Source organism: Spodoptera frugiperda, chromosome 16, assembly GCF_023101765.2.
Source record: "Spodoptera frugiperda isolate SF20-4 chromosome 16, AGI-APGP_CSIRO_Sfru_2.0, whole genome shotgun sequence".
NCBI lineage: Eukaryota > Metazoa > Arthropoda > Insecta > Lepidoptera > Noctuidae > Spodoptera > Spodoptera frugiperda.
Genome location: NC_064227.1, coordinates 2,222,657 through 2,236,276, shown reverse-complemented (window position 1 = coordinate 2,236,276; position 13,620 = coordinate 2,222,657). Strand labels below are relative to the sequence as shown.

Sequence of the window (13,620 nt, the reverse complement as noted above, 5' to 3'; positions counted from 1 at the left end):
AAAACCGCATTAAAATCGATTCAGGCAAACGCAAGACACACAAACATACAAGTCAAACTGAGAAACTTCTTTCTTTTAAGTCGCTTAAATATTAATAAAAAGTAGGTGTCACATTAGTATGTACGCCTCTGCTTATCCCTCTACAGAATAAAAGCCACGATAATAGTACATGAGTCATTCTCACATAATAAAAAGCCTTCATAATACTATGTTTAATATGACTATGCACATAGTCACATGATACCAGTGTTTTTAAAACTGGTTGGATAAGTAGGTAGACCGGGTTTATACATAATATAATGAATGCCTCATATTTCTTCAAAGGGGATAGATAGGTAGAGGATTTTTTATAACTTATACTAGGATTTTTCCTGAGTCAAGGGTGCGTTTGCAAATATTTTTATTGTAGCTGTCGTGAGACATACTAAATTAACTAAAAATCTCGATTTACTTACGTAAATTGATGGAGAAAAGCTATACTAGTTTCGAGTAACAGCGGTTAGTTTTTGATGGAAGCATTGTTAGAAATTAAGATATATTTCATGGTATACTTAGGCAGACGCATCGCCTAATGGTAAGCAATCGGCACCACCTATGGGCACCCGTAACACGAGAGGAGATACTGGTTTTTCAGGATGACGGAGAAGTTTAAACCTCCCATAACATAACATAAACGCCAGTTGTCTGTGAGGCTATCCCTCTTTTCGATTACGTTGTTTTTGCAGTGTAAGTGAGGTTATCAGAGCCCCACTCCTCCTCCCAATCCTTAATCCCCAAAGGATGAAACTCTACTGGTGTTGTAATTATTCATGGGCAGCACCGATTGCTTACCATCAGGCAATCCGTCCGTTTATTTGCCGCCCTATTCTATAAAAATAATGAGAAAAAATAATAGTTTTCCACAGGGCACGTCTCCCGGCGTCTATTGCTCCGGAGCTGCAGACTATCTAGCGGGTTTACCGGGGCTCCAGCTCGAAAAGCAGGAGTAGGAATGAGGTGGATTTTAGTCAGTAAGAGTCTGACACTCTCTCGCCTCGCCCAAGGCGGGAGAAGTCATTGGATGATTTTCCTCCCTTAAAGGCGTCTTTTGGTCTTAAAGACCAAGGAATCGAATTAAAGACCTTGTCCTACATGACACCTTGTAGCCACTAAACTATAAAGCCAGTAACGTAATAAAACTTGAAGTATGATCTCAAAAGAAATATAATAACTTTGTATGAAGTAAAGCGAGTCTACTTACTATGTACTGACGCAACCTGTTTTAAAAAGATCTAGGTATCATATGACTTATAGACTACCTTGTTGTCCAGCAGAGGTCTCGGGTTCGATTCCAGGTCGAGTAAAGTTTTTGCTAGATCTAAGGTTAATCAAATTATTATTGTTGAGTTATAAGTATTTTGAAATTGTGTTCTCATAATATTATAGTATGGGTAAATATTCTTTATTATGTTATAGATTCTGTCTACTCCCCATAGAAAAAAAAAGCATGATTTTATGTAAGTACCTAAGTTTTTATGTAAGCCTTTTTAGTTTGATACCCAGCCTGGACATCAACCCCAAAACCTTCCCAACAGTCAATCACAACCACCAAATCAGTTTCAAAACCACCAAAACTATCCAAAACAAGAATCGAACCCCAAATCCTCCTTCCTGCCTCGTATTTACCCATAGTATGGAACAATTTACTAGAAGACATACCCTTTGAGAAACCTAACTCAATTACTAGCCTGGAACAATATTCTAAGGACTAAAGCTAGAGTTCAGTGACCCCCATCGATTGAGACGAGGTATTTCATCACCAAAATCGTATAGGTACACTTCTGCTTACCTAAGTTTAGCTAGACAGTGTTCAAGTTATGTATGGTGATGGTAGAGTGGAATATATTTGTCACCTCTACTCTTGCTGTGGGTGTGATTAGAGCTGACTAAGGAATTATAATGTTTAACTGATTAAGGATTGATCGAGAGACTGACATTTTTAATATTTTGTTAGACTGACTACTTAGTAGAAACAACGGTTTTCTCACGTTATTTACGTTTTTGAAAAAAGCTCGACTAGTTTCAAATCACAGAGGGAATCTTCATCATGAACAGCGTTGTCTCACGATTTGTTTGACGTTCAATAATGTATTCCTGGTCTAATTGAAACAAATTACTTTGACTTTGTTTCTGATAAAAAACTGTTATTTTCCAACCCGCTGCCAAACGTGGAGAATATGACACTCACCGTTGCGTAGTTTTAAAGATTTGAGTATACAAAGGAACATAGGGACAGACGAAGCGACTTTGTTTTATACTATGTAGTGATTTGCTTTGACGTTCAAAAGTGCCTTCCCGGTCCATTTAAAATAAATAATTTTCACTTGACATGCACAATGCACATATTCTGTAATAATTTAGATACGGGAAGTTAAAATAGACAAATTACTTCTTGAATAAGTTCTCTTACCATATTTATTAGAAAATAATTAATAAGCCTATCATATAAAAATCTTCAATCTTGCTGGGTTACGGCGCAAGCAGGGATTGCTATAAACTAGTTTTTTGTTAAGGAGAATACCACATGCAAATAAATTCCTTTTATCTGAAGTTTGTTCAATATAGCTTTGGCTAGATCTACAAAATTTGATACGGAAAGTTTATTGAATTAGAACTAATATAACTATAACTAATCTAGGTGCAACTTGTCTTCTGCGTTTAAACTAAGGGCTACAGTCGACCTAATCACATTGTATAAGTACGCTTTCGTCAATTGACGAATGCATGACGATTCGGAAACAAATGCTTGCGAAGAAAACTGTCCATATTATTACGGAGACGTTGCATCAATCACACGTTATACTGCATGTATTCGTCAAATGTCGCATCGTGGACAGAGCATTCCTCTTCCCATGTAATGCGTTCGTCAATTGACGACACGTTGAAAGAAGAAGTAGAAAGTACCCTTAAAAGTGTCCTTTAAAAAATTTTGATCAATCAACTTTTGTTCAATCAACTTCACTACAAACAATGGTGGACGCAAATTTAAAGCACATCACTTTATATTCATTTTATCATCTATTCTATTTTAAAAAGGAGTGTTCCTATTACCAAATCCCGTTCCCAATAAACAATAAACTACCTCCCACTATAGTTTAGGGCTCCCCCTTAACAGGTACCCTATAAACATGCCGAGAAAAAGCATCAATTAAAAAAGGCACTGCCTTCTAAATCAATCGGCCGACAGATTCATTAGACTACCGACCACAAAAAGCAACTTTATTCTTCTTCATCCAAGGTACATTTTACAATGAAACAAAAAACGTATAAGGAAGATATTACGGAGTAGCTTTTAATACTGTTTATAAGTATAATATGAAATATGGAAGCGCTAGAGTCGTTATTGATGTTTTTTTCTAATACTTAGTTTGTAGTTAGACTAGTTTTGATGCAAACTGGATTGTGTAGGGAAGTGGGGGTTTTGTAAAGAAATAATATAACATCACGCCTTTTGTACATAAAATGGGGTAGGTACAGAATTAGGTGGTGCATGCTTTTATATAGCAAATAGGCTTGGCCTATATTCCGTGAGATTTCTAATTAACACAATATCGTGTTTCATAGTCTACAAAACAAAAAAAAAGAAATGCCCCACAAATGGATAAAAATCTTTGACAAATGGCTGAAACGCCACTCAATTCAAGTGAATGAAAAATTTAAACTATGTATCAATGCTAATTTAATGCGGTATCTATATAGATTTTTCGATCATTTTCAACCTTAGACAGTTTACCTTACAACCACTTGACTAGTACCTTATTCCAGAATCCGTGCTAACTACTGAAAAATTGAAAAACCGAAAAAGGCCAGTAAATACTTTGCACGACCCGGGAATCAAACCCCCTGCCAGTCATACTTGCGACCACCCGACCAACAAGTCAGTCACATAAAAATGAGAAAGATTATCCTAACAGTTATGAAACATTACGACTTGAAAATGACAGGGTGGGCAGAACAGTAAATTATGTTATAAAATGCATATTATCATAGTATGCTTATTGCTGGTAGTTAAAGTTTATTTTAATTAGTCTATCATTGGGTTTACGAGTTGCGATGGGCTACCGGTAATGTTACTACTGAACACAAAGTCACGGGTTTCCTTCCCAGGTCAAATAATAATTATTTTAAGAGTTTTTTCTTTTCCTTTTTTTATTCATCATCGTGAGATGAAAAACAATAACTGCTGAAGGCCTTTCTTTCATAATTCCCATACTTGGCACGTAGTGAGAGAAGTTATGTCGAAAAACATTCAGTCATAATGCTCCTACATTTTTAAGTGACTAGATGCAATTCTTAATAAATAGTTAAAATTTACAAATTAATAATTCTTCTTCAACCAAAGAAAACGTTTTGCGGAATTATTTTTATTACTATTAAGTATCTATTAGAAAAAATCTTGAAATACAATCATTTCCAGTTTAAATGGTAGTCGTGGTGGCCCGGAGTTGGACTCCTTATGCATGAGGGTGCGATTTCGAAACCTACCAAATATTAATGTGAGGTTTTCGATTCATATGTTCTTTCTAAAATTATGTAGACACTACTGACAAAACGGTGAAGGAAAACTGTGTAAGGAAACTTGAGCTTATAATTTTTGATTATAAGTTAGAAATCGCAAACTCACATTGAGCAAACATGGTAATTAATGCTCAAACCTTTTCCTTGCGAGAAGAGGTTTTGATCAACAATAACCATTGATAGGCAGAATCATCATTGAAAAATGATGATGATGATTTTGCTTGCTTTATCATTGCTAGCGTACCTGCTGGCACCTAGAAAAAGGGTTCCCCAATAAATAAATTTACTTATTGTCTATTGTTATTTTAAAAGGACATAGTAAAAGTTTCAGAGTTCTTAAAGCGAAATAATTGTCTGAACATAATTGAGCATTATGTGCAAACGAAGCGCGTTAGACACCTCTGCCTACCCCTTTGAAGATACTGAACGCAAATATAATGTGTAAATGTAACAAACAGGAAGATATGGTCTATTTTAAGTGTCTATAAAACTGTCGCACAGCGCGTATGGGGGCTCTTAGTCTAATGCATGGCGCACCGATATTTTATTACGCTTTCTTCTCACATCTTGTATTTTATTTAAGGAAATATTTTTATAGATGCTAACTTGAACTTAAAGAATAAAAATTTTGTGAAACATATTTATTTTCGATAAAAAAGGACATTTATAGAATTAATAATCAACGAATTTAACGGATAGTTCAGGAAAATAACTTTTATTTCTACAAGAGAGGTCAAAACATTAATAATTTTGTCAAAATTAAATTATGATTCACGCATAAAACACAAAATAATAACAAACTCACGCGCATCTAAAGTTCCTCAAAAAAGGACGACGCCAACTCAAAACAGGAAGAAATTTTCCCGCTGCGCAAGCGCACCTAGCGGCAATGTTCGGAACTAAACCGGAGCGCGAACGACCGCCAACTCTTTCCGCGCGCTTTCTTTTATCTCCCCTCTCTTTCCCGCCCGCGCACACGCCTACCTTTTTTGGCGTAAGAAAGGGACAGAAACAAAAAAATGGCCGAACGCACATGTGCGCTGGAGTTCGTTTTCGTCTTATTTTTCGCAGGTCATTCGCCTCGGATATATTCGCATCGCTTTTGCGATTTTTTTTTTTACTTGCTCGTTCTTTATTTTTTTTTAGTTCTTTCTACTCTGTGTGTGTCCGATGCCCCTAGGTCGCGTGGGTAGTTGATTTATTTTTTCTTACTTTTATCTTAATCTGTTTTCTAATACTGCGCTCTTTATGGGGCCCCTTTGGAATCTAATGTTAGGCCTTTCTGTACCTATGTTTTTATGTTGAAAGTGCGTAGACTATTTATTAGCGGTTGTAAACACTCGTGCGCAGTTTCTGAGAATGGATTTAAAGATTTAAATAAAAAATGGTATTCTTGTGAGGTGGGAAGAATGACTATAAATGGTTGCTAGGTGTTTGCGTATTTTAATTATCTAAGTTTTTTTTTATAATGGTTGGTATGTCGTGGAATAATCTGTTGTAGTCGTAGTGTCATAGTATTGCCATTACCGTAGTGTGATAGCAGAGTAGGATACATGTAGGTACATATTCTCGTGGGTATTACGATCGAATAAGGGATTAAACCGAACCTCTTACTGCCGCACTCAGAGACATTTAATGATTACTTAAACTATTCCTTAGTAACGATTTTGTATCGAAAACATTTGCTAAGGATTGGGTTAAGTAATCATTATGTGATAATCATTAATGACTCTGAGTACGGAGGTTAAATGTTACCACCAAACCATGTTACATGTCAAGAGCAATGATTATGGCAAACCCTCCTATGTAGAGGTTCTTTACTCATATTATAATTATTTACTAGCAGCTATCTACGTCTACGTTACACAATTTGACATCTTTAATTAATAAGTAACTATATGACCTAATACACCAAAGAATGCGGTTCCAATAAAAAAAAAACAATAACACCATAATTTCTTCCGATAATATTACCACAAGGAAGAAACTACAGAAATTGGTTTAATTAAGCCAGTCAATTAATAAAGGAATTTTCTAATCGAAGTGTGCAGTAAAAAGATTTATCTCTAGTGCGCCGGCGCACATTTTGCCGTTAGCGACCTCTAGTGTGGGGTAATTGGAATATCGATATCGACAAATTTATCTCTATCGAGATTTTGTCTAATTGGATTGCTGTTTTCGCTATGGCTGGCTTTTTTCTAATTAGTTCCCAGAGTTCCTGGTTCTTCTTTTGTCGGTCTGGTTCTGTAAAATTAGAAATTGATATTTTTAATATTACTGGTAATTTAGTAACATAAAAAAATTGTTTCATTTATAGACAACAGTCAACCCGCATTGAGCAAGCGTGTAATAATGCTCAAAGCTTTGGTCAGCAGTGGTTATTATAGGCTGTGTTAATAATACTGATAATAGACAACAGCTTAGTAAATAATTACGATACCTATTTTTAATTGAATTAATAAGAAGTACATACATACCTTTACATTATAGTAAATGTAATAGTCCCAATTAGACTCTGAAGGATTTCAAATTATTTATAGGCAGAACTGATCAGCACAGCACCTGGAATTTTATAAAACATTCTTATTATTTTTTTCATAAATATACAAACAAGTTGAAAATTGTATTTATCTCTAACGATTTTCTTTTTTTGTCCTAATCCCAATACAAAGCTACTTGAGATCAATACAATGTATTCTTTCCATTACTTCTTATTATTTCTAAATTCCTTTTACCATATCATTCTTTGCACTGTCTTTCCATCCAATTTTTATCATCTACTCATCTCTCCCCATTCCAATAAGACATATAAATTAGCTAGCAACACCTCTACCTTCTACCACTTAGCTACCAATTAATTATGATGAAGTTATAACTATCTAAATTATCGATATAATTTTATTAGCTTGGCAACAACACTAATTATAATCTTATAATTATTGTATATCAATATGCCAACTGCATACATTGTAACAAAATGATGCTTTTTTAATATACTTTTGTAATATTAAGGCTTGGCTTATCAGACTTACCTACATAATATAGTCCTGCCTTTGATTCCCTGAGGGGGTAAGCAGAGAAGCACATATACATACAATGTAACATCAATTTTTCACCAACCATGGTGAGTCCCATATTATTGAGGGAATCTTTTACTATAAACTGGACACAACAGATTAGATGACTAATTTTTATTTTAATGTCCGTCTTGTAGATTATTTTAAAATATTAGACACGTATTTTTTATTTTCTTACGGAAACAAATACTTTCGAAGATAATTATATCGATTTAAAATATCGTTGGACATCAGTTCTTGGTACATTTTAAACGTAGAAATGACGTATTTACTCCCATTCTTACATTTTGATTCGTTTTATCTAAGTATTGTAATCTTATATCACAAAATAAAAAAATACTTGTCTTATATTTTTTCATTACCTAACTGACGGACTAAATACATTTTTAATTTTCATACCCCGTCATCATCCCTATACCAGACATCTTTAAGTCTTAAAATAACTCGTTCAACTTGAAAACCACAGTTCAACCGTAACCACAAACTATATTTAATATAATAGTTATTTTATCTTGGTATTAGAAAAAAAGGTTCTAGTCTAAACGTCACGTTCGCTGAGTTTAATTCGGTATTAGTCTATTGACCACAAGTTATGTTAGGGCTGTTTAAAGTAGTCAATTCAAATACTATGATTAAAAAGTTTGATTGGAGTCTTGTGATAGGAATACTTTATAATGAGTGCATGAATCACCTAATTTTGAGCAATGGGCTTTGCCAATGAACCCCTTACACTAGAGGAGTTCAAGTGCGTTACCAATACTTATATTCTGGGGATTTGAGGGTTGGACCAGCGGTAACCTTACTAGCACATTGGAAGCTGGTGTTCTATGAGGCGAGAGGGAGTCTCAGACTCTTACTGATCCAAATCCACCCTGTTCCTACTACTGCTTTTCGAGCCGGAGCCTCGGTAAACCCGCTAGGTAGTCCGCAACTCCGGGTTGGGCATCAGCCCTACTGAGCCCCATCTGTAGTGATCTGATAGCCCTTTGAAGCGCGCACGTTACCCTTACTCACACCAAACACACAACTATAAAAGATCTATATCTACTTACCTAGTAGAATTACTAGAAATATTTCAACAAGTTCCATACAAAACGTCCATCTTTCTCGGCGCTCTAGACAGAAGTAGTTCATTATCTGTTTCATACAAAGAGCTCTATGATTGCAACATACATACGACTTATACTTAGTCGTTGATAACGCGTTTATTTATAAGATGTGCTGTATTCGTAGTCGTGGATAGATTGTCGCTTTGTGACATGTTGTTGAGGTTGAGAAATAAGAAAAGTGAAATGAAAAAAATATGATGAACTTAAATTGTACTTCACACAGTTTAGGACCCGTAGTTAGACATAAATACGCAACATATTATTCAACAAAAAAGTTCTTAACCCTAGAAAGATAATCATATTGTGTAGTACGGAAAAGATACTCATGCGTAAAATTTACGCATGTGTTTTATTTAGCTGTAGGTTGTTGTTTATTAATTTATTTCAATAAAATTGTATGTTATATATATTAACACATATATAAGAATAATTTAAACTGCAGATAATATATTTATAAATATTTTTTTAATAAAAAATAACCAAACTTATAAACTTCAGTCATAAATCAAATAAACTTTTTAACATTTACTTTTACTACTATAAATTATTTTTAACCATGATAATCAGCCTTTTTTTCACATAATCAACAATAACAATATCCTATACATATTATAGGAACATAGAATTCTATAAAAATCAGTTACAAACAGTTTTGGCACATTACAAGACGCATTTGCCCTTCGCCTTATTTTAGAAGGGCACAAAGTACAGTAAATTCCTTTTTTTACTATAGGTTCTTCAGTATTTTCTTCTGTCTACTTCTAAGTCATCTATAAAATCTTCTTTTGTGTCGCTTTGCACGTCATCTTCACTCTCATGGTCACCTACTTCACTATCGGTATCCTCACAGGGAAGCTCGTCGTCACTTTGCATGAAACTGGCCAGGATACGGTCTTCGTCCAAATTACTACTTCCCATTGTTGCACCAATATCTATAAAAGAAACTGTTAAAGTTAGTAATGATATACAATCACAATAACATCAAAAAAATAAACAAAATATTATACTAATCAAAATAATAAAAGTCGCGTAAAAGATAATCATGCGTAATTTTAACGCATGGGGTCGTTATATTTTAAAATCGGAAAACCTTACTGACACGTACGCCATATGGAAGCTCCCAGCGACGAATGAGATGTCCTAAACGCACATCTATGGATTCCCACTATTAAGAAAGATAGAGCTATATTTCGCAAACGCATGCGTCATTTTTACGCAGACTATCTTTCTAGGGTTAAAAACAACTGCTGTTTCAGCGTGATTCTGTTACTTTTTTAAAATGTAGTTACGGCTTCATTCCGTAAAGAAATAGGTAATACAAAAAATATTAACTAATATTTCGAATTTTGCAAAGAACTGTACAAAGATTCAATTCATCAACACAATTTTCACTTTCATACTGAGTAGGTACTGTATATAATTTTTATTCTAAGAGACTAGACTATGAATACGGCCGTGGAGCTTTTTTTCCTCGCAAGAGGGCGGGGTTATCGCGGAAAAGTTGTGGATTTTTCAAAATTTTATCAACTGCACGTTGAGATAACGTGCACACTAGTGCAGTCGAGTGATGTGCAATTGCAAACTGAATCGAGTTCGACTATAACGCTGTATAATCGATCGACTAAATTCATTTCTTTTGTGAAAATTTAAAGCATCGTTTAATTATAGATTTTTCTTAATATTTGAGGTTTTTATGCATGATTATTTATATCGTATATCAGTTTTAGGCAATCCAGAGCTGCGGATTACCTAGCGGGTTCACCGGGGCTCCGGCTCGAAAAGCAGGAGAAACGGGGGGAACAGGGTGGTTTTTAGTCAGTAAGACTCTGACACTCCTTCTCGCCTCGCCCAAGGCAGGAGAAGTCATAGGATGATTTTCCCCACTCAAAAAAAAACAGTTTTAGGCACATTTTACATAGATGTGTATATGAAACAACTCAACTATCCAAAAAACCCTAAGTAAATAATAAATGATTGTACCCATTTCATTTATTAACAACCAATAAAAGAGTACTTTTTCTGTCCCATTGTTTACTTGTCTCGATCCAGTAAAACAATTGGTCTGACCATTTCACGACTGCCCATAAAAAAGCTAATAAATTAAAATAAAACGTAATTGGTTGAAATAAAAGATTAACATCAGTACAATTAGTGATCTTGTCTTTGACTGAATGATATAGGGGTATTTTAAAATGGGGAAATATTTTTATTTAGGTATAAGAATGGGGGTATTTTAAAATGTGGTAATGTTTTTATTTAGGTATAAGAATGAATAAAAATGTTCTATTGATTTCTACTAAATTAAATATTGACAACTCAGAAATACATAAAAAGAAATATAAAATTAACTTAAAGCGTAGAAAAAAATATCTTTATCGGAGTCGTAAGTTTTTTTTTGAGAAAAAATCATCCAATGACTTTTTTGCCTTGGGCGAGGCGAGAGGGAGTGTCAGTCTCTTATTGACAATCACCCTGTGCCTACTCCTGTTTTTCGAGCCTGAGAGGCAGTCCGCAGCTCTGGAGTCGTGGGGTAGGGTGGCCAAATGACTGGCTACATTGCTATGTTGAATGGCATGTCGTTGCTTTTTTAGTTAGTTAAAATACACATAAAAATTATTATTAGATTTTTTCATTGGCTCATAGTAAGGGAAAGATATCTTTTACTTTTACGCTGTAGTTAGGATTTTTTTTAAATTGAATTCTGATCAAACCTGTACGGTACCTTTGTGTGAACGAGTCATATTCTTGAATAAAAAATAACTGACAATAAATATGTAACTTTGACAACTCGAAGTATTATAATAAATGGTTCGACATGTTCGATCTATCTGGTGTATATTAAATAGAAAAAAAAAACCGCTAAATAGAAAAAAATGAGACACGTTTAACATACATTCCACATTGTTAGATAGTTATAATAATTTATTTAATATATTTGGTATTGAAAAATATTCGGGGCAAAACAAGCAAGATTTTATATAAAATCTAATGTTATTGTAATTATCCTACGACAAATAAACTTGTATTCATAAAAATAATGATCTTGCTTTAAAAACCTTTTACATACTGTTTTTAAAGCATGCCCTAGAAAAGTCACAAAAGTTTATGCGACTGAAGAAATTCCTAGATGTCGTTTAACCTGAGTCATAGCTCTAGACTAGACTAAAATCTAGACTATGATCTTAAAGTAAGAAAGTCACATCACTAACCTATAAAGTAGACCAAGGAACATGGCACTCGAAACGAAAGGACTTATAACAGAAATAAATTCGAGTGAAATTAAATTTTAACCCTTCGGAAATTGGGTTGATTATTGAGTGAATGGGATGTGCTTTTTGTGGTGTTTAAGAATGGTTGACGAGTGCATTTTTTTCGTTAGAAAAAAGATAATAATTCTGCGTTTTAAATGGAAATTTTATAAGTTGACGCTGTGCGAGGCGGTTGTTTTTTCACACGAAAGAGGTAAAAATTTTCCATTGTTATATAACTTTTTGAATTTTTTGCCTTTTTGTCTTTTTTACTTTAAAGTTTTTGCGGTCTTTTTTCTGTGGTTTAATGTGTGCTATTAGAGTTTTCTAAAGTCGGTTTTGTGAGTAAAATGTGGCGTTTTGGAACGTGTTTTTACGGAAAGTTTTTATTACGCCATTAGGGTTTTTTAAGGTTAAAAAAATACGAAATTAAATGTTGAAAAAAATTGTGTAGCTATTTGTGTGTAATTCTAATTGGAATATCTTAACTATATTATATTGCAAATAGATATTAGTTGAAAAAAGTCTATTTTTAATTTAAGTTTGATTTTTGTGATATTCTCTGCGCACACGTCATGACACGTCATTCAAAGATATTTTGTGAAAAATATTTTTAATTAGAAATTAAAATCTAATTAGAACGATCACGTTTTGTCCACTCGTCAATAGATGTCGCTTTCCTTAATTATTGTCTAATTAACTTTTATTAGTGACATATGTATAAGGTCATCGAATTTATAAAGCGTATCGATTAAAAGAATGGCATAATAATTAATTAATTGAAACATTATTGAATTTAAAAGTGTTGTATATCTAAAGGAAGTATTTAAAACGTAGTAATTGTGATAAATACAGCATATTAAATACATAAAGTGAGGTCGGAGTCTTTACAAAAAATGTATCTGAAATGAAACAACACAATTTTTCTTTCAAAGCAAAACGTGTATAAAATAATAGACTTCCAATAAAAAAGCGACCCTTACAACCGGACCTATGATTAACAAAATTATGCAGTGTTAAACTCATACAAATTATAATTCTAATACAATTTGACAACTTCACAGACTATAAAACACATAATAGGCACAAAAAATGCACCCCACGGGCGTAAAACCCCTTTAAAAAAAAGGTGGCACGCACGCCACCAATTAACTCATTTTTTTTCTAAACGCCGTTTATAACTTTTTTTTCGACTTTTTTATTGGTTGAAACGATAGGAGGGGCGGGTTTTTTTTTATTTTTTTTTTTACACGTGGCAAGATTAACACTTGGGGTTTTTTCGAGCTACCGTTTTAAAAACATGGGATTTGACATGTTATGTTTGGACAAGGCCGTTTTTTTTGGGTTTTTTTGTTTCAGGGTTTTTTTTCTTTTTTAATATAGATTGATACTTTTGTAATTGTTTAACGGTCGATTTGAGGGGTGGGGTTTTTTATGTGTCCTGCCTATTTCTTTTTCTTTATTTGGTTAACGGGTTATTTTTTTTTATAAGGAAATTTTGTTAAGAACGTGTTGAAGTGTTGGTATAAGAGTTTTATAGCGGAATGAATTTTTAATTTATGATTGTTGACTGGCACGTGATTTTTAAGTTTTAAAATAGGTGTTGTTTATTTTAGTTAAATTATCTTT

At 33.7% G+C, this 13,620-nt stretch overlaps 1 protein-coding gene and 1 long non-coding RNA gene across 18 annotated transcripts in view; one reads left to right on the top strand and one right to left on the bottom strand.

Moving 5' to 3' along the window:
- The window catches only part of LOC118281929 (zinc finger protein 628), a 126,669-nt gene that overhangs the window by 34,843 nt on the left and 78,206 nt on the right, over window positions 1-13,620 (top strand). For 15 of the 17 annotated variants that reach the window (XM_035602770.2, XM_035602768.2, XM_035602767.2 and 12 more), the window contains exon 1: window positions 12,051-12,205. The exons of the other annotated variants lie outside the window; for them this stretch is intronic. The gene's annotated coding sequence lies outside the window, so the exon portion shown is untranslated. Of the gene's footprint in view, window positions 1-12,050; window positions 12,206-13,620 lie in introns of those variants that run through there. 17 annotated transcript variants of the gene reach the window in all.
- Window positions 6,506-8,795, bottom strand: LOC118281932 (uncharacterized). The gene is made up of 3 exons (XR_004784267.2): window positions 8,687-8,795; window positions 7,035-7,119; window positions 6,506-6,801 (listed from the first exon to the last, which is right to left on the bottom strand). It is a non-coding gene; the product is annotated as an uncharacterized LOC118281932 (long non-coding RNA).